The 24,845-nt window shown below is 45.1% G+C and overlaps 1 long non-coding RNA gene across 1 annotated transcript; it reads right to left on the minus strand.

Annotated features, from left to right (window-relative positions):
- Positions 1-369: 369 nt before the first annotated feature.
- On the minus strand, positions 370-4,273 carry LOC125929722 (uncharacterized). The gene is made up of 4 exons (XR_007459945.1): positions 4,187-4,273; positions 3,175-3,245; positions 2,915-3,035; positions 370-1,718 (listed from the first exon to the last, which is right to left on the minus strand). It is a non-coding gene; the product is annotated as an uncharacterized LOC125929722 (long non-coding RNA).
- Positions 4,274-24,845: the final 20,572 nt, after the last annotated feature.

The raw sequence follows: 24,845 nt of genomic DNA on the forward strand, positions 1-24,845 counted from the left end.
GACTAGCACAAACTCCTGGCAAGGTGGTTGCCTCAGGAGAATGAACAATGTGTGGGCTAGGACCAAGGGAAACCTCCTGCACTGTTCCTTCAGAAAGAGACGGAAAGTTTCTGGCATTGGCTTTTTTTCCCCTGTCCTTTGAGGCCAGTAATGACTCATAGCAGATACTGGCTTGTGGCTTACCCTCAGGTATTTGGAAAGTGGCTCTGGTGCACTAGAACTTGAGTGGGCTGATTCCTGCACATAGAAGGTCCTGAAGGATACTGCAAATGCGGTAACTGTCTGCTCTTCAGAATGAAGGCATCTGTAGCAGCCAGTGGGTGGAGTTCTGCTGTCGACCTGATGAAGTTTGGGGGTGATGGTGGGGGTGGTCCAGAGCCGATGACCAAGAAAGATTTCTCAAAGACATCTTTGGTGCACAAAGGGTGGTTTTATTAAATCATGGGGACAGGACCCATGTGCAGGAAGAGCTTCACTGGGGTCCTAACGGGGAACTCATCATTATATACCATCAGGTTGGCAGGGAGTCAGGGATGAAGTCGCTAAAGAATGTTGGAAGCAAGGTTTTCAGGACCATGAGGGGCTAGCTGTTGCTAGGGACACACCATTTATTACCATTTACTAAAACTTCAGTCAAGAGATCCATAAGATGTATATTGGGGGTGGGGATCAGCTTGGAGTATGATTGCCAGCATATATCTTGGGTCAGTTGCAATAAAAGAAGTTGACTTACACGGTCCTCGAGGTTGGGATAATGTTAAGCTAAGGCTCTCTTTTGCCCCTAGCAAAGTGTCATCATTGAGGCAGCTGAGCAGTTAGAGGGAGGTCACTCTGCCCATTCCAGGGACTTGTCAATGGGCTATAAACAGTAAGGGAATTTAATGTTTCATTTGCCTTAGTTTCCCACATTACCATGGCAAGGGCTTAAGCCCCTTTTCTTTGATCTGGGGTAGTCAAGAATGTCCAAGGAATAACACTCAGATCCCACCTGGGGTGGGGGTGGGGGGCTAGCTTGGGCTTTACCCCTCAGCCTGCCTCATGCTCCCTCATCATATCCCCCCTGAACAAGGTCGACCCTTGCATCTTTAAGGTTGATGAAGATGGAAGGTTTCATCTTTTGTAGCTTCTTTCTGCTGACTAGGGGCATAGAGTTGTCCCTACCTATTTGGCCAATATTGGTCTGTTGGGGAATATATAGAGGAGATACAAAAGGTGGTGGCAGCTGAATCCAAGGTGTGCCTTCTTGAGTAGCAAGGCTCATCTCTTGGCTTGATGTGATTGTAGTGATGGAGTCTTGGCACCAGGCAGAGAGGCATGGGAGAAAGCAGCAAAACATAATTAGAATAACAAGAGAAAAGCCCCAAGAAAAGTCCTTGGGTAGTTGACAAAAATCCTCCAGTCCAGGAGTTTAGCCAATCACTAAAGGAAAGAGAGGGATTCTTTAAATCAATTTCAGTGTTCATATCAGTTAGAAATCCTGGAATATTTTTGTGGCAATCTGGAATGTATATACAGCATTTTGTTAGAGCAAATTACAAACTCAGTGTCTACCAGTGCCGCCAGTGAGGTTGTTAGATGGCAGGCTTGAAGCTTCCTCAGATGAGAGTGGGAAGCGACAACAGGAATCACAATGGTCTTTCCAGTTTGGAATTCAAATGTCTGTGGTGATCCTTTGAACGGCCCATCGACCCATCTTAAGAAGGAACTGTTGGCATAAACTGGGAAAGAAAAGTGAAAAAGAAAAGTACAACCATCATAAGAGAGGTTTGAGGTCTTGCACAGGTTCCCAGGAATAAGAAGGCACATGAGTTTGCTCACTGACTTCCTGTAAACAGGGAACATGTTTTATTTCCATACAGGAGCCCATGAAGAATGCCCCTCTAGCTTACTGCAGTGGGAGTACATAACATGACCCAGTAGGGGCCCTTTTATTTTGGAGTTAAGTCACCTGTTGCATGAGACTTCCCATGTTTGGAATAGACCAGGTCTTTGCAGTTTATATGGGGTGGGTTTCTGGTGGCTGTCATTTCAGGTTTTGGGAGGTCATGGCCTGCATAGAGACTTGTGAATTAACCCAGCTTCAAGTAAATAATAAAGCACTATTGTCTTTATCGATTGATAGGTCTACAGTGAGAAAAGTCCTTGCCTACAGTTTTTGGGGGGAACCCATCCCATTTTCCAGTTGTTTCAATAATATACCCACGGGGTCGAATTACTATCCCCACAGGATAACCTGTGCTATTGTGACAGGATCTCTCAAGTTTACAAGTGGTCTAGTTTAGGCAAACATTTGAAGACAACTTGGATTTAACATCCATAAATGTGCATTATTTTCTCTAAATCCCTCATTTCCAGAGATAGACAAATCAAGACTAATTCATTTGTAAAACAAGTCCAGTCTTGTCAAATTTGGCCTACGTATTTACATAAGCTCAGCACGAATAGTCATTGATCATAAGGATCTTTTGAAGTTTGCTTTGCTGGGAACCCTTTATAAAGAATCTCCAGATGAACTTTTGGAACCTCTCGAGGCCAGAAGCCAGGCCAAGTACTTCCTGTCAGACAGGCCTGCAATACCTGTGGAATTGGGTGAATTACTCTTCACGATGTCGCCAAGATATCCTGAGTTTCCTGCACCTTCCAGGGAGTGCCATTCTTTACTCACCTGGTGAGGCTGCTGGAAACTCTAAGCAAGGTATCCAGCCAACATTTCCAAGGGGCTTTTTTGGCTCCACAACCTCAGTTCCTTAAAGCTGTAGGGTCATTTCCGAGTCTATGCATGTCTCTCAAATAAGACCTTCCAGTGAAGCCTTAGTAAACTAGCAGTATTTCCAATGGTGTCCTGTTACAAGGAGAAGATTCTTATTGCACTTATGCAAATCACTGTAATGGCCAAGAAAGAAAGAATACTCACTGCGAGTGTTTGAATTTCAGACGGTTTAGGTAGAGAGAGAAGTTCAACCCTTCAGTTTACAAGTGAATATTTGATGACATCTCTGTATATCACAGATATCTGAAGAGAACGTTTCCTTAATCTGGAAGAGCAAACATCAGAGAACCAGCAATATTTCCAACAAGAAACACTAAACGATAATCTTCCTCAATTCATTTAGTCCCATGTTCCTAATTCTTGCTCCGTTTGAATGCAGCTTTTTTAGTTCTCGAAATTCTTACCCATTTTAATATTAATCTGAAAGATTTCAAATGCCTGTGTTTGTCCTAGAAGTCCTTTTCTTGTGAGTCTCCTAGAAGATGAAATATGTCTTGTGAGAGAATAAGAACAATTATAAATCATAAAATCTCAGAAATGGACATTGTTAACGACCTGATGAGAGTTCATTCATTATGATGCAATTGACAAGGGAATTCGGTTATTTCTGTGGCACATAACACTTTGATAGTCAGAATATCGAGGAAGGACCTTACAGAAGCACAAATTAAACTTTAGGAATTCCATGTATCTTTGAGCAGTGACAGCATTTACCCAAGCAATAGAACCTAAGGTTTACCATTAGTTGGCAATGCTTCTCCAACTAACTTAGCATACCACAAAAAAAGGCCTAATTGCTCAGACTTCATTTACAATGGAAATCTTGGGGAAGTTTGTTCAAACCTTAGAAACTGAGAGACCGCATTCCAAATAGGATTACAAAGCATTACAAATCTTAAATTTTAAATTACTTATTTAACCAAGATGGCAATTAGGGATTCCAGAGGCAAATATGTAGCATCATATACTTGTTAGCAAAACCTAGCTCCTTTACCATTGAGAAGTTTTAACTTGAAGTAATCAAAGACTTGATAATCATGAAACCTAAAGCTCTGGTTTTCCTGGGAGACCAAAGAGGAAAGAAGAAAAAAAACCAAAACACTCTGTTTCCATTTTCTTATCAAGAGCAGATCAACAATCCAAGAAAACTTTGTCTTTCCAAAAGAGAAAAGCAGAATTTTAATCTTCTCCCAGTGTAGTTTTAAAATCCATCCATGGCGACCTTAGTCCTTCCTTACCACACATAAAATTCCTTTCCAAATATTTGCCTTCATGACCCTTCTACAACTTTCCTTTGCCTTCAGATTTTGTCCCAAGCCATTTCTCTCCAAACAACCTGTCTGATGTAGCACAAAATTACTTTCTTGTACCCTCAACGAAAAACATATTCCCATTCCTTATATCTTTCTTACATACCTCCTACTTTCCTATGCACAGAGTAGCTTGGCTTAATTCACTCAGTCGTAAGTACACTTAACAGAAGGTAAACTGCTAGAAACCTTAGTCTCCAATGAAAACCTAGTAGCCAGTTGAGAACCGTTTACAGCAGAATTCTTTAGATGGCAAATTCATGAATCAGTTAAGCACAGAGCATGTTTTCCAATTGACCCAAATGGCCTTAATTCCTCTGCAATAAGAAGTTAAAAGCACAAACCAATGTTCAGTAATCAAAGCTTTGCACTGCATTCCCTTTGGAAAAGACCTAGATGTCCCATGAATTTCATCTCATTTGCCATGCAAACTTTAAAGTGAAACGTTAAAGTTTCAGGTTGCCACAGACTTTGAGAGCTAGCTTAGCAAGTACCCATGAAGATTTTGAGAGAGTTGAAATTAACCATTATTTCAAGTCATCGTCTTGCTAGCAAATTGCAACCGAGATACAATGAGCTTATTTGACCTTTAGTAAACATTGGTAGAATAAAAGTTTCTATATGAATTGCTGGTAACTTGAAAGACAGCTTAATTCAACGAGCAAACTGAAATTAGTTTAAACGCCGAAATGTTTCACCTACCTCCACTTAAAAGACAATCCATGTGTTCCCCATTCTCAGATTTTACCTGGGAGGACAGTGGGGGAAACGGAAGTGGGTGGTCCAAGGAGGGGGGTGCTCTTTGTTCCTTGACATTTAGGGCGGGAAGAGGAGCCCATGGTGCCTGAGGCACTGAGGATGGGCTAGGAACCAGTTATGTGTGCCACACCCAAGGTGGTGCATAAACCGGAGGAGGGTGAGGGAAAGGCAGAAGAGGTGAGATGCCAGCAGAAGGCAGAGAAGGAAAATTTCCCCATTCTAACCTTGCCAGCTGGGACAGAAGAGCAGACGCCATGTCTTTTGTTCCACCAGAGTGGAATTAGGCAGTCCATATCAGGCTGGAGAAGACAGAGAATTTCCCCCAAACGAGTGGACTTTCGGCAGCTGCTTGGGAATATTCCTTAAGAGTCCCGACCTGAGGTAGACTAAGCACAGTTGGCTCCAATGACATCCCTTAACCCAGGAAAGGAATGAGGGAGAGGCCCTTACATCTAGTAGGCAGAGGAACAGAGAGAAAGAGGGTCCCCTTTTCAGGGATGGCCTGTGTTCCTTCAGCGACTGAGTTCTATCAGGAGGAGGCCTGTTTACAGATTTATCACCCAATATATTGGGGTTGGGGTGGGAGCTTACTGGCCTGGTTACTGACCAAACACATCCTACTAGAGGCCCCGGAGTCCAGGTAGCCGTGAAGGCCTGGACCTAGGGTAACCTCCATCCATTTCCCCTGTTTAGTAAGGCCATGCAGGGTTAGAGAATCAGTGTTTTCTTTTTTTTTTTTTTTTTTTTTTTAAATTTTTTTTATCCATTTTTTTTATTTATTTTTGGGACAGAGAGAGACAGAGCATGAACGGGGGAGGGGCAGAGAGAGAGGGAGACACAGAATCGGAAACAGGCTCCAGGCTCTGAGCCATCAGCCCAGAGCCTGACTCGGGGCTCGAACTCACTGACCGCGAGATCGTGACCTGGCTGAAGTCGGACGCTTAACCGACTGCGCCACCCAGGCGCCCCGAGAATCAGTGTTTTCTATGCTTTGCAATCCAAATTGTTTCCAGCGGCTTAAAAAGGCATCCCAAGGGCTCAGGTCCTGATCTCAGGGTCGTGAGTTGAAGCCCCCTCCACCCCCCAGCTTTGCCCTCACAGCGTGAAGCCTCCTTTGGATCCTCTGTCTCCCTCTGTCTGCCCCTACCCCACTCAATATCTTATAAATTACAAGAAAAGGGCAATCTTATCAACAGCCTAACCTCCAGAAACCTATTTGTTATGCCCAGAATTCGTGATCCCCAAAGACCACCAGGGAGCTGAGTCTGATGCAAAAGTAAAGAGCCTTTATTCAAGCTAGCTTGAACTCAATCCCCTACCTGCACCAACGCAGTGATGAGATGCTGGGGAGAGAGAGTTTCAAAAGCACAAAGGTTTTATTGGGGTCTAGGGGCAGTTGGTGAGGTAATGGCTGTGGCTTCAGTCAATTGGCTAAGGAAGGGTCGGAGTCCTGTTACGCAGGTCACTGGGCTTGTTTTGATCTGGAAGTTTGAACAGGTGAGTGGGAGGTTACTCAAGGGGAGGAGGTGTGGTCAAGGTTGCGGACACAGAGCAAGATGGAGTCAGCAGCGTAGGTCCGCTCTTTCATTCCCCCCTTGTCATGTAGCTTACGGACCCAATCATGGGACCGGCTGCATTTATGGTGACAAGGGGAACAGAGTTTGGAGGTTTACACAAAGTTCTGGAAACCAAGTGTCCCTGGGGTGGCTCTAGGAGGTCTGATTAAGTATTTTCCCTGAGCTGGTGTCTATGATCTGCCAGGTGATGTTTTGGGGGGCGTGGGGACTCCGGGCAGCATGAGCAATGACAAGCAGAGTTAACAGAGTTACCAATATTAGGTGGGTTGAACGCACTGTAGCTTGAGCTTGAGTGGGTTGTTTTGGTCCTGATTGACGGCCCATCGTGTGACGAAGTCCTTCCGGATCGAGAAGGGGTCCTCTGGCCTAACATGAGCGTGATGGACCCAGGTCGCGATGCCATCTACTTTGAGAGCAGAGGGGGTTGTCAGCACCACCATGTAAGGTCCCTTCCAGCGTGGCTTGAGGGTCTCTCAGTGGTGCCTCTTGACGTAGACCCAGTCTCCTGGTCTGTACTGATGAGGTGTCGGGGTCAGGCCAGCTTCCTAGATGGCAGAGAGCCACGGCCAAATGTCCTCGTGCACCCACTGGAGCCCTCTCAAGGAAAGAAAAAGTTCTTGATCTTTAAACTCAGCAAGAAGTTCAGCTTGAAGGTTGGGAATAATCGGGGGTGGCCTGCCAAACATGATCTCGTAGGGAGTAAAACCCAAGGTGTAAAGAGTGTTCCTAACCCGGTAAAGGGCATATGGTAGGAGAGTCACCCAGTCCCCACCAGCCTCCATGGTTAATTTGGTAAGGGTCTCTTTTAAGGTTCTATGCATTCTTTCTACCTGTCCTGAGCTCTGGGGCCTATAAACACAATGTAATTTCCAGTTTGCCCCCACCACCTTGGCTACTGCCTGTGTTACCTGCGAGATAAAAGCTGATCCATTGTCTGATCCTACCATGGCAGGAAAACCATACCTGGGTAAGATGTCTTCTAGTAGCTTCTTAGCCACCGTCTGAGCCGTTTCATGCTTGGTTGGGTATGCCTCCACCCAGCCAGAGAAGGTGTCCGTAAATACTAAAAGATATTTATAACCATACTTTCCTGGTTTGACTTCAGTGAAGTCGACTTCCCATTGGGCTCCCAGTCTGGTGCCTCTGAGCGTGGTTCCTTTTTTATTTGATGTGGCTCTCACATTGGTGAGTTGGCAGGTCTTGCAGGCAGATACAACTTGCTCTATTTTGGTGTCTGGTTGGTGAATCTTGATTCCGGCATGTCGGATTAAGTCTTTTAATTTTCGGGCCCCCATGTGAGTAGACCGATGCATGTGCTCTCATATTGAGACTCCAAGCCGGTCTGGCAGCACGAGCTCCCTGTTAGGTATATACCACCATCCCTTTATCTCCCGGGCCATGGGGAGTTTCTTGATCCACTGTAACTCCTCCTGGGAGTATTTGGGCTGGTCTGGTAAAACTGGGTCTCCTGGGTCCGGTAGTTGTACGGTCATGATGGGGAATGAAGGGCGGGCTACTGCCTTGGCTGCCTGGCCAGCCTTTTGATTACCTTTAGCTACTGGGTTATCAGCTTTCTGGTGCCCTTGGCAGTGGATAATGGTTAGCTTGGCAGGAAGCCATAAGGCCGTAAGCAGGTTAAGTATCTCCTGCTTATTTTTTATAGTCCGTCCTTCTGCCATCAGTAACACCCCTCCTGATAAATTGCCCCATGAATATGAGCTGTGGCAAATGCATAACGGCTGTCTGTGTAGATGTTAAGCCATTTTCCAGCTCCCAGCGTCAGCGCCTTGGTGAGGGCTATGAGCTCTGCTTGCTGGGCTGACATTCCGGAGGGTAGAGCCATACAGTGTCCATTTCGGTGACCACCGCTGCACCCACATACCTGTGTCCATCTCGCATAAAGCTGCTGCCATCAGTGAACCAAGTAGCCTCGGCATTGGGGAGGGGCTGGTTGGTCAGGTCCGTCCGGAATCCATGTACTTGTTCCAGGATTCCCGCACAGTTATGTAGTGGAACACCTAGGTCAGGGTCAGGCAGCAGGGTTGCAGGATTGAGGGCTGCACTAGGGTGGAACCGCACCAGTGGAGGGTAGAGTAGGAGGCTCTGGCAATGAGTCATACGTGTGTTGTGCATCCATCTATCAGGAGGCTGTTTCAGGACCCCTTCAGTGGCGTGTGGGGTCGTGATCCAGATCTCCTTTCCTAGGGTCAGTTTGTCTGCGTCCTTGACTAGGAGTGCTGTCACCGCAATAATTCCAGGCATGGCGGCCAGCCGGCAGCCACTGGGTCTAGTTTCTTGGACAGGTAAGCCACTGGGTGGTTCCAGGGGCCTAAGGCTTGGAGTTAGAACCCCTTTTGCTATTCCCTTATGTTCGTCTACAAAGAGGTGGAAGGGCTTCGTAATGTCTGGTAGACCCAGGGCTGGGGCACTTAGGAGGGCCTTTTTTAACTGATTAAAGGCAGTTTCTTCTTTTTCAGCCCATTTAAATGTTTTCCCCTCTTTGGCAGCTTCATATAGGGGGGCCTGATGATCTCAGCAAAACCTGGAACCCAGAGGCAGCAGTAGCCAGCTGATCCTAAGAATTCCCTTACTTCTCTTCAGGGGGTGGGAGTAGGGATCTTTAGGACAGTTCCTTTTCTGGCATCTGATAACCGCTGCTGTCTGCCCTCCAGGATATATCCCAGGTAACTTACCCTCTCCCTTCTTATCTGAGCCTTCTTCGCAGATGCCCGGTACCCTAAGGCCCCAGGGTAGCCAGCAGGTCCTGGGTCCCTTGCTCACAGTCTTTGGCCATGTCAGCAGCAATCAAGATGTCACCTACATACTGTAGAAGGGTGAGGCCAGGGTGCTCCCTTCTGTTCTCACCCAGGTCCTCATGTAGTGCCTCGTCAAAGATGGTGGGCGAATTTTTGAATCCCTGAGGCAGCCATGTCCAGGTAAGTTGCCCACTGTAGCCCTCCTCCGGATCATGCCACTCGAAGGCAAACAAGGGTTGGCTCTGGGGTGCCAGCGGCAGACTGAAGAAGGCGTCCTTTAAATCTAGTACAGTATACCAGACCCTGGAGGGCGCCAAGGAGCTCAAGAGAGTATATGGGTTGGGAACAGTTGGGTGTATATCCCTGACCCTCTTATTTACTTCCCGGAGGTCTTGTACCGGTCGGTAGTCATTTGTGTGAGGCTTTTTGACCAGCAGTAAGGGGGTGTTCCAGGGATACTGGCAAGGAACTAGTACCCCTAGGCTTCGTAGTCTCCGGATGTGTGGCTGGATCCCCTTCCAGGCCTCCTGGGACATGGGATATTGTTTGATCCTTACCGGACTTTCTCCTGGCTTGAGCTCTACCAGGACCGGGGTCCTGTGAGCAGCTAGTCCTATCCCCCCCATCTCTGCCCAAACCAAGGGGAATTCTTGTAGCCACCTGTCTATATTATCCTCTCTCGGGAGCACCTCCTGGTGGAGGCGGTATTCATCCTCCAGTTTCATGGTCAGGACCTGGACGGGGTGGCCCTTGCCATCAGTGACCTGAGGCCCCCCTTGTCTGAAAGTTATCTGAGCTCCAATCTTGGTCAGTAAGTCCTGTCCTAACAGCGGGTAGGGGCATTCTGGTATTACCATAAAGGAGTGGGATACCCGGCCCGTTCCCAAATCTACTGTTCTTCGGGTAGTCCATGAATACTGGCTCATACCAGTTGCCCCTTGTACCCAGGACTTCTTGCTAGCTAGTTTTCCTTGTGGGGTGCGGAGGACCGAATGTTGTGCTCCGGTGTCGACAAGGAAGTCAACAGGGGTCCCCTCCACTTTAAGAGTTACCCTGGGTTCGGGGAGAGGGTCCGAACCCCGACTCCCCTAATCACTCAGTTCATCTAGCTCTAGGACTTTTACTCAGTCTTTCTTCCCTTCCCGCCGGCCCTTTTCGGACAATCTCGGGCCCAATGCCCTATCTCCTTGCAGTATGCACACTGATCTTTCTGCAGCCTCTGCTTCCCCCCCCTTGGTGGTTCCTTTACCTTTTCGTGCATCATCTGCCAGCTGCCGGAGATGGCGGTCTCGTTCCTCGGGGGAGTCAGCAGTGGTAGCTAATAGTATTCTGACCAGGTCTCGAGTCTGCTTACTGCTGGCAGCCACCATGGCATGAGCCTGCTTGTCCTCAGGAGGCTCCCGGTTATTATATACCTTTTCGGCTACCACCAGTAAGTCCTGCAGACATTTTTCTCCTAGTCTACCTATTTTCTGTAATTTTCTCCTAATGTCTATGGCCGATTGGTTTACAAAGGCCATGAAAACAGCTGCCTTGCTTTCTGGAGCCTCTGGATCCCTGGGGGTATAGGTACGGAATGCCTCCATGATCTGTTCTAAAAAAGCAGCAGGAGATTCATCTTTTCCCTGTTGTACATTTCCTACCTTGGCCAAATTGGTTGGCTTTCTAGCAGCCATTCGGAGACTCCCCATTAGAGTCAGGCAGTAGACCCGGAGCCTCTCCTTACCTTCTGCCATGTTGAAATCCCACTGGAGCCAAGTTAAGGGGAAGGAGACATCTATCTGAGCCTGGTTGGTGGTGGGATTCCCATCTGCACCCAGAACTAGCTTTCGGGCCTCATTGAGGATTCTCTTTCCTCAGTCGTGAACAGGACCTGCAAAATCTGCTGGCAATCATCCCACATGGGCTGATGAGTAAAAAGAACAGAGTCTAATAAATCAATAAACCTTGCCAGTTTCTCGGAAAACTTAGGATTCTGAGCTTTCCAATTGTAGAGGTCACTAGTGGCAAAAGGCCAATAGTGATGGGATTGATCCCCCTCTGCGTCTGGGGGTCCGGTGGCTCACAGGGGCAGAATAGTGGAGTCGGCGGTGGAGGCGGATTGCTCCCTCTGAGCCCTTTGTCTGGTAAAGGGTGGGCTTCCCACTGGAGCATTTCTGCCTCCTGCTCTCGGAATAGCGTCTGCCTCCCCCGGAGGGGGAGGATGGTGTTCTTCCGGCATCCTAGGGGGGTTATACGGGGGAGGAAAAATTAATTCTTCTTTAGTCCCCCCATGTAGGATAGGGTAGAGGGGTGTTGAAGGCTGGGTAAGACTTTTCTTGTTTTCCTTCTTCTTTGTCCCCTGCAAAGCAAGAATGGGTTTTGGTTCCAGAGGGAGTGGGGCTAGCAAGGGCTTAAGCCAAGAGGGTGGGTCTTCTACAAGGCCCTGCCAAGTGATAATGTAAGGGAGCTGATCAAGATGGCCCATCCTAGGCTGAGAGATGATACTCCTGACTTGGTGGATGGTAGGGAGGTCGAAGGTCCCCTCTGGTGGCCATCCGACATTGAAAGTTGGCCACTCGCTAGAACAAAAAACCTGCCGCCGACCCTTTTGGACTTCCACACTGAGGTTGTTAGCTCTTCCCCTCACATCCTTAAAGTGATCAATCATAATACTTAGAGGAGTAGTCTGAGTCTGTCCCATAATGTCCATCCAGTAAGTCCACAGAACAAAACAGAGAAACACAGAAACAGACAAACACAGGGCCCCTAGAAAGTCTTCCAACTCCATGGAAGCAAAACTGAAAGTTCGACGATGGCCTCGCGCCAACGGGCGGGAGTGACCCGCCTCGTCTCAGACCTTTGAGGGGATTCCACGTCCCTCCAAAACCAATGGGGGGATTCCATGTCCCTCCAAAAGGGAGGATCGGAATGTCTTCCGAAACTCCCGGCCCGTGGTCCTCCAGTGCATCCACTTAGACCACGTCGGGCACTACCAGAATTTCAGAAATGAGCTCACACAAAAAAGACGGAATGAACAGACACTAACGGTGGCCAGTCAGGCTCTCCGGCTCGGGAGTCCCTCGGGGGTCTTGGGGATCCCGGACAAGCTCCCAAATGTTATGCCCAGAATTCATGATCCCCAAAGACCACCAGGGAGCCAAGTCTGATGCAAAAGCAAAGAGCCCTTATTCGAGCTAGCTCGAGTTCAATCCCCTACCTGCACCGATGCAGCGGTGAGATGCCGGGGAGAGAGAGCGAATTTCAAAAGCACAAAGGTTTTATTGGGGTCTAGGGGCAGTTGGTGAGGTAATGGCTGTGGCCTCAGCCAATTGGCTGGGGAAGGGTCATGGCCTCGGCCGATTGGCTGGGGAAGGGTTGGAGTCCTGTTATGCAGGTTGCCGGGTGTGTTTTGATGGGGAAGTTTGAAAGGTTGAGCAGGAGGTTACTCAAGGGGAGGAGGCGTGGTCAAAGTGGAGGACACAGAACAAGATGGAGTCGGCTGGCATAGGTCCGCCCTTTCACTATTGACTCAGTTTGCTGAAGCCCCAACCTCACCCTCCTCTCCATAGTGATGTGGGGAACAAAGGCAAGAGGAAATGGCAGATAAAATAGAGGTTCCTTCAGCGCCTACATGGCTCAGTCGGTTAAGCTTCCAACTTTGGCTCAGGTCATGATCTCCCAGTTCCTGAATTCCAGCCCCATTGTCGGGCCCTGTGCTTACAGCTCAGGTTCTGGAACCTGCTTCAGATTCTGTGTCTCCCTCTCTCTGTCTGCCCGTCCCCACTCCTTCTCTCCTTTCCTCTCTCTCTCTCTCTCTCAAATAAATAAACATCTAAAGAAATTAAATTTGAATTTCCTTGTAACCTGCAGCTCACGGACAAATATTTGAGGCTGGTGGAGTCCAATGTTTCTCCTGGAACTCCCTACTGTCTTAATGTTAATGCTTTGCTAGAGGGAAAAACCACCTTAACTTGACAATAGCTAGGCCTCTGGTGTTCTGTGAGTCTGTAGCATGTGAAAGTCTCCTTGGAATCTTGCCAGTGGACTTTACCTTCCCCAAGCCTATAGTATATAACTGTCACTCTTCACAACCCCAGTGGGGGCAGCTCTTCCTGACCACAGGAAGATTCACCTTTTGGCACCAAAGAAGTCTTCAAGAATTCTGTCCTGGCCATCAGCTCTGAACCCCACAAACCCCACCATCACGCCCCAACACTTTATCACGCAAAACGTGAGAGTCCTGTCTACAAGCTCTCTACATTCTTACCTCAGATAGGTCAAGGAGTCTTTGGGCCCTCACCTTTTGTCCAGCCCTTTCCTTCAATGGATAGAGGCAGTGGTAATTAGGTGATGGTGGTGGTGGCTCTCAGCTAACACTTAAGTGTGTGGAATGGGGCTCTGGTCTTACACACTTTGATTGATCTTTTTCTTGGCTGACCAGCTCAGGCGTTGAAATATGCATAGGCAAAACTTCAGCTGCTAGGAATGCAGGCATTTCAGGAATCAGGGGGAAAGTGTCAGCAGGGTGACCCTTGTCATGCCAACCACAGCCTGCCAACCACCATCTTTTCAGTAAGAAGATGACAATGTTTTCTCAGTGCTATCAGAAACAGATTTGTCCAGGTTGGCACAGGAAGGGAGTGGGAGCTTGCTGTCAATTGCTGGGACAGCTGCATTGCCCCTGACTCCTTACTGCTGATGTATTTACTTTGCCCAAGAAGTAAGGCAGACTGCTTTCAACACAGGCTAACCTCTTGTGCTGGGCTCTTTCCAGCGCCCTAGGGCACCTGCTTCCTGTTGGCAATGTACATTTGGCAGGGAAGCCCATGAGGCACCCATTGTCCAAGCGATCTGACATTCAGGAAACTTGCTATAAAAGACTTGACAATTAAAATCATAGGAGAGGCTTCCGGACTCCTGCTCCCAAAGACCCACAGTGATAACTGATTAATAAAAATAAAAATTGATAATAATAAATTAAAAAAAAAACAGAAGAAACATACTGAAGGCCAAAAGTATTCACCTCAGGTGAAAATGGAATGAAGCTGGGACTGCTGACATGAGCTCCATTTCCTAGGCAAGCTTTGTGTCCTGACAGAAGGAAACTCCTGTGGGGTTGCGATGAAAGGAAGCACCAGCCACCAGAACACTGCATTCTGACCTTGATAGCGCAGGAAAGCTTGTGGCTCTTGCCTTACTCTTCTCTTCAGTGAGTGGAGGCACTTGTGATCTCTCTGAATGTTGGCTTCGCTGTGCTGGCTGGCAGCCATGTCTGTGGAATTGGGTTGTGGTCCCAGAGTCCTTGAATGGATTCTCTGCCCTGACCATCTGGGGAAGAACAATACTCATGCTCCAACTTTGATCTTCTCAGAATGCAGGGACATCACAGGGACCAGTGGGAACAAGGTAACCATCCCCCCTCAGGCCAACAGAAGCCTGCCAAGCACTCAGGTCTCCATGAAGGAGAGCAATGTGCCCTTTAGAATGGCCACGTGTTAGCTGGTTGTGAATGCTGGGCACTGTCCGAGTAACAGTTACATAGTTCCTGACTCTGATCTCTGATCTCCATCTCCCCTTGCACAGAAGTGAAGTATCTGGTTAGCGTTACTGTTAGGTTTAGGATTAGGTCCCAGGAGGCTCCAGGCAATTACCCCACAGCAGAACAGTTGTCTCCCCAAAAGACTGAGTGGAGTACACAAGGGTGTGTGCCGGTCAGGATTATTCTGTGGCTTCCAAGTCTAGACAAATGTATGTTCCACCCTTCGTGTGGGCCTCAGGAATCCTCTCGTGCAGCTGCAGTTGCTCTTTGGAAATGACATGGTGATATCCCACATTCCATGTCGATCCCACATTCACCGATTCTTGAACCCATGTGCATGCTGTTGTTAGAAAATATACAAATGTATATTTTCTGTGGAACGATATCTCCATTGATGTCATTGGGGTGTTAAAGTGCCCTACTATGTTTGCATGAGTATCGATTCTTTAGGTTTTTACTGTTTTGTGTTCGATGCTCTCAGGTTAAGCGCATATTTGTTTACAATTGTTCTTTTTGTTGTATTATACCTTTTATTATTATAGTGTCCTTCTTTGTCTCTTGTTACAGTTTTATTTTGAAATCTATTTGTCTAATATAGGTATGGTGACTGCAGTTTTCTTTTGATACTTTAGTTATAATTAGTCTCTTTTAGGGAGAGATACATGGGTCATATATTTCGTTCATTCTATCACCCAGTGCCTTTTATTATGAGGAGAGAGAGCACAGGCACGGTATGGTGGGGTGGGGGTATGGGAGAAGATAGAAAGAAAGAGAATGAGAATGAGGATGTATCTTTGGCAAGTTCCATGCTCTGTGCAGAGCCCAGTTGGGGCTCAATCCCATGATCCTGGCATCATAGCCTGAGCTGAAATCAAGACTGGAAATCTCAAGCGATTGAGCCATCCAGTTGCCCCTATCTGTCACCCAGTGCCTTTGATTTGAGCATTTATTCTGTTTCCTTTCAAAGTAATTGATAGACATATACTTGTCCTTTTATTACTTGATGATGGCTGTTTCTGAATCTTTCTGATCCTTTCTTTTTCTCTTTTTTATGGTTTGCTGGGTTTCTTTAGTAGCACATTTGAAATTGCTTGTCTTTATACTCTGCATTTGTATTAGTGGTGTTTGATTTCTGGTTATGATTAGGTTTGTACCTAACCACTTATGCATATAGAAGTCTATATTAAGTTGATAGTTGTTTAAGTTTGAACTAGTTCTTACTCCTCTCCTCCCTGTGTTGTAGCTATGTAATGTTCCTATTTCAAAACCTTTCATATCATGAATACTTTGGCTGATGTTTTACAGATATACTCATTTTTCTTGCTTTTGCATTTCACACTTTAATATTGTCACTTTAGGTGTTTCTTTTGCACTTAAAGAGTCCCTTTCAACATTTCTTGCAGGGGTTGTTTGTTGGTTGTGAACTCACTTAGTATTTATTTGGGAACCTCTTGATCTCTTCTTCCATCTGAATGATAGTGTTCTGGATAGACCCTCTTTGGCTGCAGATGTTTTCCATTCGGCCCCTTTACCAAACCGTGCTGCTCACTTACGGTTTCCAAGTTTCTTCTGAAAAACATGCAGTGATAACTTTATGGGGTTTCCCTTGTAGGTAAATTCATCTTTTGTTTTCCTGCTGTGAAAATTTTTATTTATCACAACATTTTGGGTTTTAATTACTATACAATTTGGTGTGGATCTGCTTCTGTTGAATATATTGTGGGTCTTTGCGCCTCCTGCTCTGGATCTGTTTCCTTCCCCGCATCAAGGAAGTTTTCATCTATTTTGTCTTCAAATAAATTTTCTGGTTCTATTTCTCAGAGTTCTGAGAATGAGAAATAGGACAGAAAAGACCTACTGAAGGTTCTCTGATGAGCCACTGGATTTGCATGCGTGGAGGACATATTTGGGACTCAAATGAACAACCTACTTTAACTTCAAAGAACTAGAAAAAAACACAACAATCTATGTCCAATGTTCTCAAAAGGGAGAAAGTAATCCATATGGTAATGCAAACCAATGAAACTGAGAAAATGAAATCTATAGAAAATATAAAGAAGACCAACAGTGGGTTTTCAGAAGAGTGAAACAAAATTGTCAAGTCTATACATAGACTATGCGAAGACATAGAGAAGACCCAATTCAAAAGAATTATAAATAAAAGAGAAGACATTATCTCTTATACCAAAGAAACATAAAGGCGACAAGGAGGCGACTATGGCCAAATTAGATGCCAGAAAACTGCCTACCTAGAAGAAATGGATAGGTTCTTAGAAACACACAACCTACCAAGACTGTATCAGGAAGAAAGAGAAGGTTTTCACAGACCCATTAAAGGAAGACTGCATCAATACAAGAAGATAACCAATGCAAGTAAATTGAATCAGTAATCGAAGTTCTCTCAGGGAAGAAAAGCCCAGGACCAGGTGGATTCACTGGTGAATGTGACCAAACATTGGTAGATGAAACTAACAGCAGTCCTCTCACTGATTCAAAAGGAATGAACACCACCAAACTCATTTCCTGAGACTGGAATTACCCTGGTAGGAAGCCAGAAAAGGATCCTACCTGAAAAGAAAACTATAGGCCAGTATCCCTGTGATGAATATAGATGAATAATTCCCAGTAATATACAGGCAAACCATATTCAGCATCACATTAAAAGGATCATTGACCGTGATGAAGGGTTTTCTCCATGTAAAGGAAGAATGTTTCAGAAATGCAAATCAATAAATATGACCCCTCACATAATTGAATGAAAGAAAAATCAACCAGAAACCAGACACTTAAGTATAAATAGCAAAGGGAGGGTTACTAGAAGGGAGTTGGGCAGGGGGATGGGTTAAATGGGTGATGGGCTAAGGAGGGCGCTAGTCGTGAGGAACACTGGGTGTTGTATGTAAGTGATGGATGACTACATTCTATACCTGAAACTAACATTACACTGTAAGTTAACCAACTGGAATTTAAATAAAAACTTGAAAAAATAAATACTAAAGAAATACATAAATAAATTTAAACTAAAATAAATACTTTTTTTAAAAAAAATTTCTTAATGCTTATTTCTTTTTGACAGAGAGAGAAAGAGAGACAGGGCATGAGCAGGGGAGGGGCAGAGAGAGAGAGTGAGACACAGAATCGGAAGCAGGCTCCAGGCTCTGAGCTGTCAGCACAGAGCCCGATGCGGGGCTGGTACCCACAGACTGCGAGATCATGACCTGGATCCAAGTCGGACGCTCAACCAACTGAGCCACCCAGGCGCCCCATACATTTTAAAAATTAAAAATAAAACTCATGTGATGACATCAATAGACACAGAAAAAAAGTTCTGACCAAATTTGGTATCCATTTGTGCTAAAAAACTCTTTAAAAATTCCGTGTAGAAGGAACATATCTCAACATAAGAAAGGCCATGCATGTGAAGCCATGTATGTGAAGCTAACATATACTCAATAGTGAAATTGTGAAAGATTTTCCTCTAAGATCAGGCACAAGACAAGGATGCCCTAGATATGTGAAGGGGATTGGGTGATTCAGGCTTCTGGTTATGGAATGAATAAATCACAGATAGAAGATATAGCATAGGGAACATTGAGAATGGTGCTGGAATAGTGATGCATGGTGACAGACTGTAGCTACACCTGTGTTAGCGTAGCAGAATGTATACACTTGTCCAATCACTGTTGTTCATCTGAAACTAATGTAACATAGTGTGTCAGCTATTCCCAAATAACATGATTTTTTTAATAAGGTAAAAGAATGAAATAAAAAGTTTAATGTAAATGAACCTGTTAATATCTAATCAAGAAATGCATTAAAGTTCCAAACTAGGAAGTCACCATATCAAATTCTATAGCATTTCTATACACTAACCAAATTATCTAAGAAGGAAAGAAAACAATCCCATTTACAATAGCATCAAAAACAGTAACATTTATTGGAATAACTTTAGCCAAGGAAGTGAAAGATCTCTCTACAGAAAACTATAAAACCTGTGTTCAGAAATGGAAGAAATTCAATTTGGATGAAAGAAACAGAACACACAAGTCAGTGAAAAGACATCCCATGTCCATCTTTCGGAGGAATTAATATGGATACAATGCCCATACTACCCAAAGCCATCTAGAGATTCAGTGCAGTCTCTATCAAGACTCCAATGCAATTTTTATGCAAGTAGAAACACATATCCTAAAATGTATTTGGAACCACAAAAATACCCCAAGTAGCCAATGCAAGAAAGAACAAAACAGGAGGCATCACACTTCTTGATTTCAAGCTGCATTCTCTCACAAAGAAATCAGTTATGTCACTGGCATAAGCACACACACAAGACAATGAAACGGAAATTGAGAGCCCAAACTAAGCCCATGCATGCATAGTCAACTAGTATTTGACAAGGGAGTCAAGAATACACAGTGGATAATGGTAGTCTCTTGAATAACTGGTGCTGGGAAAAATGGATATTCACATGTGTAAGAATAAAGCTTAGCACCTTATGTTATACCACTCCAAGAATTAACTTGAAATGGATTAAAGACATAAATGAATGGTACAGAAACAAAATTCTTCCTCATCATTTCAGGTCTTATTATGCCCAGACGGAGCTGTTGAGGTGGTGAGGCCTGGGTGGAGAGTAGTCCTGGAAATAGAAGCCTGTGTGTGTGAAACAGACTTTCTTTAGTAGTCTGGAATTATCCCTCTGATCCTTTAAGACTAGCCACTTCCTTCCCTACATTTGCAGACACAGCTAGTACCCTTCATGCTGCAAGCAATGCACTGCTTTGTCTCCTCCAACTCCTAGGAGTTCTAGGTGGGACCCAGTGGGAAGGGTGGAATTTAGTGGCACTGATGCTGCCCTGTTGAAACCAGGTGGAGGGGAATGAGACAGGTACCATTCTGGCTTCATTGGGGTTCAGGTATATTGGTGTTGGTGTTGGTGTTGGTGTTGGATTTTTCACCTTTTACCCTACCAAATCTAAAAAGTTTAATTTCTGTCCTGCAGGTCCACGTGGTTTCCAGGATATTTCCTCCTTTCCCAGAAGTGCCCTCCATGTCATACCCCATGGGCTTCTCTTTATCACTATGCATGGGCTTTGGGCCACCCCCACCTTCTCCATACTGGGGTCCTCTGGGACCTCACCTTCCTCCTCCACCATGTAGATGATACATGGTGACTTGTATGGTGCATGGTGACAGTATGAGTTGACTTATAAAACACGTTTTGTCTTTTACTTGTTATGTGTTTGGAGAAGATGCAGTTATGGCACCACAGGGCTTTCAGGTCAGCCTGAGTGAGGACGTTGTAATGTTCTTCAAGTTTCTCAGGACATACATGAAATGGGCAGTCATTTCCCCATAGTGAGCTGGGCAACACGTGTCTCTGATGGAGAAGGGAAGAGGCCTTATACATGCTGACAGACATAGCACTCCCTAGGATGTAGCTTGTTACAGAGACCATGTACTGGGCTCTCTGAGGGATGAGACACACCCCTAACTTATTTTCTAACGAGTTGAGACCTGAGCTGTTCACAGCTGCTTGATTAGTTATAAAAACACCTGAACCAAGGCCCTGTAAACCTTCCTCAAGAGACAGGATCAGATCTCCCTCTTGTCCTCAAAGCACATGAAAAACCCTCTGCCCCTGGTAAGGGACCCGAGAGTGTGAATAAGTTGAATATAATTAAACATGTGGTGGATGCTTTGTTTTCCTTCCACACAGTCTATGCAAGTCAGAATCAACCTCCATCCACCTCCATCCATTATGAGACTTAGGACGTGGTGCAGCTCCCATGGGGAATATCAGTTGTGTCTCTACCAAGGATGCAGAGAAAGACAAGGTAAATTCTGTTGCCCGTTTCAGTTGCAATGCTTTCTGGAAACTTTTATCTGGCCTTGTCTGGCTTTTATGTCCTCCGGTGTCTTTACTGTTTGAGTTACATCCTCACAAGCCTCCAGGCTTCTCCAGTTTAACATCATCATGTTAGCTAGCGCCTCTGGACGCCACAAGTGCATGGAGGCTGAGGACCACATGGCTCTCACTTTGTGTTTGTGGAAATAACTTGAGGAGAATGACAACTGCACCCTCAAGTCTTCTGGAGTGTCTGACTCCTTCCGCACCTTCTTTACATGGGATTATCCTTATTATTTTCATTTTTTCCTATTTCAGTGTAGGCCATGAATTTGTTCAGAATGTCTTCTATGAGCCTCGTGACTGAAAAAGATAACTCTTTCCAACATTATATTGTGTGCTTTGTGCACTGTTGAGCGTTCTTAGATAAATTTCAGAATTCATTACTGGTCCTTCTGTGTTGGTCAATGTGCGATAGAGAATTTCTCCAGCTGTCCCCTAGGTGAAAATACTCTGAATTTTCAGAAGCGGCATATGTAATCGAAAATGTACGTGGAACTGCAGTCATGAAGGGAGAGAATCAGTGATTATCTGCAGGCCAGTATCTCACAAAGTTCTTCAGTTGTGTTTATATGAGCAGGTTCTCTTGTGTCCTGGGAGCAGTTGTAACTGGTACTTTGTCTTCATGGTAGCTTATGGGAGTTTTACACCTGAAATTGAGACATGTTTCTGTTCATTCTTTTATGTAGAATTTCTACCTCTCTTTTACAATGGGACAAAACAGCTCTGCAACTCATATTGTATTTAAAAGCTGAATTACCTGTGAATTAAGATAAACATACTTGAGACCAATGAATGTGCACAGGTAATGTGTTTCTCTCAGAAAACACATTTCCAGGCCCCCTGCAGGACTCCAGGAATCCCCATCTCCTCAGAGGTCTCCCTGGCCTTGCACAGAAGATGCCTTTGTCAGGGATGGAAGCAGAGTGAGGACAGGCATGGGATGGCAGGTTGAGCTTTGACCCTGGGGTGACCCTGAATCTCTGTGTGGTGCTGGACTTTTCTTTCATTCCTTCATGTTCTGTCTGATCTCAATGTGCAAATAAAAAGTCTGCAGATCTGGTGGAAGAGGACACCAGAAGGGTCCTGGACATAGATGCCTGCCTCTCTGGAATACGCTCCTTTATTAGACTGGCATTACTGCCATCAATCTTCTAGAATAGGACTCCTTGGCTTTCTTCATTTGTAAACATGGGCAGTGACGTGTGGCGACAGTTTTTCCTTGTGCCATCTGGTACCTTCAGGCTGTAGGTGGGACCTCATGGGAGGGTGGAGTTTTCTGGCACTGATGCTGTGTTCTACTAGAACCCATGAATGAACAAGGGGTCAGGTGCCAACACCTGCTTCATTGTGTTTCAGCTCCTGTGGGCGTTCTGCTTCTGTCTGTCATACTAACATACCTGTCACTTCTGTTCTGTAGGTCCCTATGGGTGCAAGAGGACCTCCTCTTTTACCAGGTCTAGGAATTTGTCCATTTTTCTCAGAGTGTCCAATTTGTTGCATATAGTTTTTCATATTATCTTCTAACTGTATTTTTGTTGTGTTGACTGTTATGTCTCCTTTCTTATTTGTGATTTTATTTACTTGAGTCCTTTCTCTCTTCTTTGTGAAAAGTCTGCCTAGGAGGTTTTCAAGTTGATTACTGTTTTCAAAGAACCAGCCCCTGGTTTCATTGATTTGATCTAGTGTCTTTTTGGTTTCTATATTCCTTATTTCTGCCTTAATCTCTATTATTTCCTTCCTTCTGCTGTTCCTCTTCTCATTCCTTTAGTTGTAAGTTAGGATTGTTTGAGATTTTTCTTGCTCTTTATGGTAGGCTTGTACTGCTATATACTTCCATCATAGACTGCATTTGCTGCATTCCCAAGGTTTTTACCAGTGTATTTTCATTTTCATTTGCTTCAGTGTATTTTCTCATTGATTTCCTGTTTGACCCATTCATTTAGCAGCATGTTATTTAACCTCCCTTTTTTGTGGCCTTTCCCCCTTTGTGTGTGTGTGTGAGAGTGTGTGGTTAACATCAAGTTTCCTAGCTTTGTGGTCAGAAAAGATGCTTGGTCTGATCTCTGTCTTTGGGTACCTGTTGAGGCCTGCTTTGTGACCTAGAATGTGATCAATTCTGAAGAATGCCCCATGTGCACTTGAAAAGAATGTGTACTCTGCCATTTTAGTAGGGAGTGTTCCGAACATATCTTTTAAACCCATCTGGTCCAGTGTGTCATTCAAAGCCTTTGTTTCCTTATTGATTTTCTTTTTACAGGTTCTGTCCTTTGATGTGAGTGATGTGTTAAAGTCTTCTACTATCGTTATATTATTATAAATGAGTTCCTTTATGGTTGTTGTTAAATGTTTTATATACTTGGTGATCATATGTTGGGAGCATCAAAATTTACAATCATTGGATCTTCTTGTTTGGTTATCCCCTTTAGTATGAGATAGTGTCCGTCTTCATCTCTTGTTACAACCTTTTTTTTTTTTAAGTCTTAGTTGACATACAGTGCATTCTCGGATTCGGGAGTAGAATTCAGTGATTCATCTCTTACATACAACACCCAGTGTTCATCACAATAAGTGTTCTCAATACTCGTCCCCCATCTAGCCCAGCGCCAACCCATCTCCCTTCATCAACCTTCACTTTTTTTTCTCTATCATTAAGAGACTCATGTCATTTGTTACCACTCTTCTCTTTTCCTGCCCCCTTCCCATGTTTTCATCTGTATTGTTTCTTAAATTTCACATGAGTGAAATCATATATTTGTCTTTCTCTGATTGACATATTTCACTTAGCATAATACATTCTAGCTCCATCCACATCGTTGCAAATGGCAAGATTTCATTCTTCTTGAAGCTGAGTTATATTTCATTGTATATACATATGTATGTATATATGAACATACAGGGAACATACAGGGAAATTGGTCTGTAGTTTTCCTTTTTAGTGGGGTCTTTGTCCAGTTTGGACCCAGGGCCAAGCTGGCCTCTTAGAATGAGTTTGGAAGTGTTCCTTCCATTTCTCTGGCCATGACCTTATCTTGTTCTTTCATTTGGGATGCCTTCCTCTTGTCTTGGCATTTTGGCTATTTGCCTTCTCTGTGTTACCAAAGCTCATTATGTTACCTGCCTGTGAGTTGAATGGTTTTATGAAGAAGAGGTCATCCAATGTCCAGGGCCTGGCACATCAGGGAGTGTCTGTGGTGTGTGTTGCATGCACTGTTTTGTGTTCTGGCTGCAGTATCCTTCAGGACAGTTGTATGGGCAATGTATGGTCCTTGGCCAGAATGTGGTGATACTTATCTAGGTCTGCTCTGATCTTGTTAAATGAGACTTGAAACGACTGCCACTAGAAGTGAAGCCCTGCAGAACTGTCTGGTCAGGAGAGGTGGTGTGGTCATGGGCTTCCACTGGTCTTCTAGGGAGTGGGCCAGCTCCATTGAGACTGAGGCAAGCTTGAATAACCTAGAAGGCCAGTCTCACCAGAGCACAGGAAGGTGGGGTTGGTGTAAGCAGCTTGGGCAGCCAGTGTGGGAATTGCCTTGTTTCCAGCAGATGACTCTGTGTTTATGCGGGGGGGGGGGGGGGGGGCTGCAGGGCAGATCAGGGAAATGGCACACGCAGCTCCTCTGTCCCAACTCTTTGTCCCCTCATTGTGAACACTGCTTCTCAGGGATGCTCTCCACGTTGAGTGTATAATCTCCCCTCTCTGTGCACCAGGCATTGTACAGATCACTCTTTCCATGCCATCTGCCTGCAAGTTGTTTGCTGCCTTCTCTTCAGGAGTAGGCCAGTGTCCTCGGGGCTGTATCCCAGCAAGACTGCTAACCTTTAAAACCTCACAATCTCGGGGTGCCTGGATGGCTTGATTAAGTGTCTGACTCTTGATCCTGGCTCAGATCATGACCTTGTGGTCATGGGATTCTCTCTTTCCCACTCATCCTGCCCCTCCCTTGAGTGTGCTCTCTTTCTCTTGCTCTCAAAATAAATAAATTTAAAAAAATTAGTGGCATGGAATACCTTATTTAGGCAAGACTCCTCTGAGGGGAATGTCAGGGATCTATTAGTTAAATTTCCAGCACTGACTAGGAAATTCTTTGCTGACTGGTTAAAGGTTACTTTCCTGCAGGAATCAAATTAGGTTTAGTGACATGGGACCTTAACATATGTAACATTGGGCCTGTGATTTTTCTTAACATTCCAAACCCAAATTTTTACACATCCATTTTTTTATTAAAAATATACCCCTAAAT

Source organism: Panthera uncia, chromosome A2 (genome assembly GCF_023721935.1).
Source record: "Panthera uncia isolate 11264 chromosome A2, Puncia_PCG_1.0, whole genome shotgun sequence".
Lineage (NCBI taxonomy): Eukaryota > Metazoa > Chordata > Mammalia > Carnivora > Felidae > Panthera > Panthera uncia.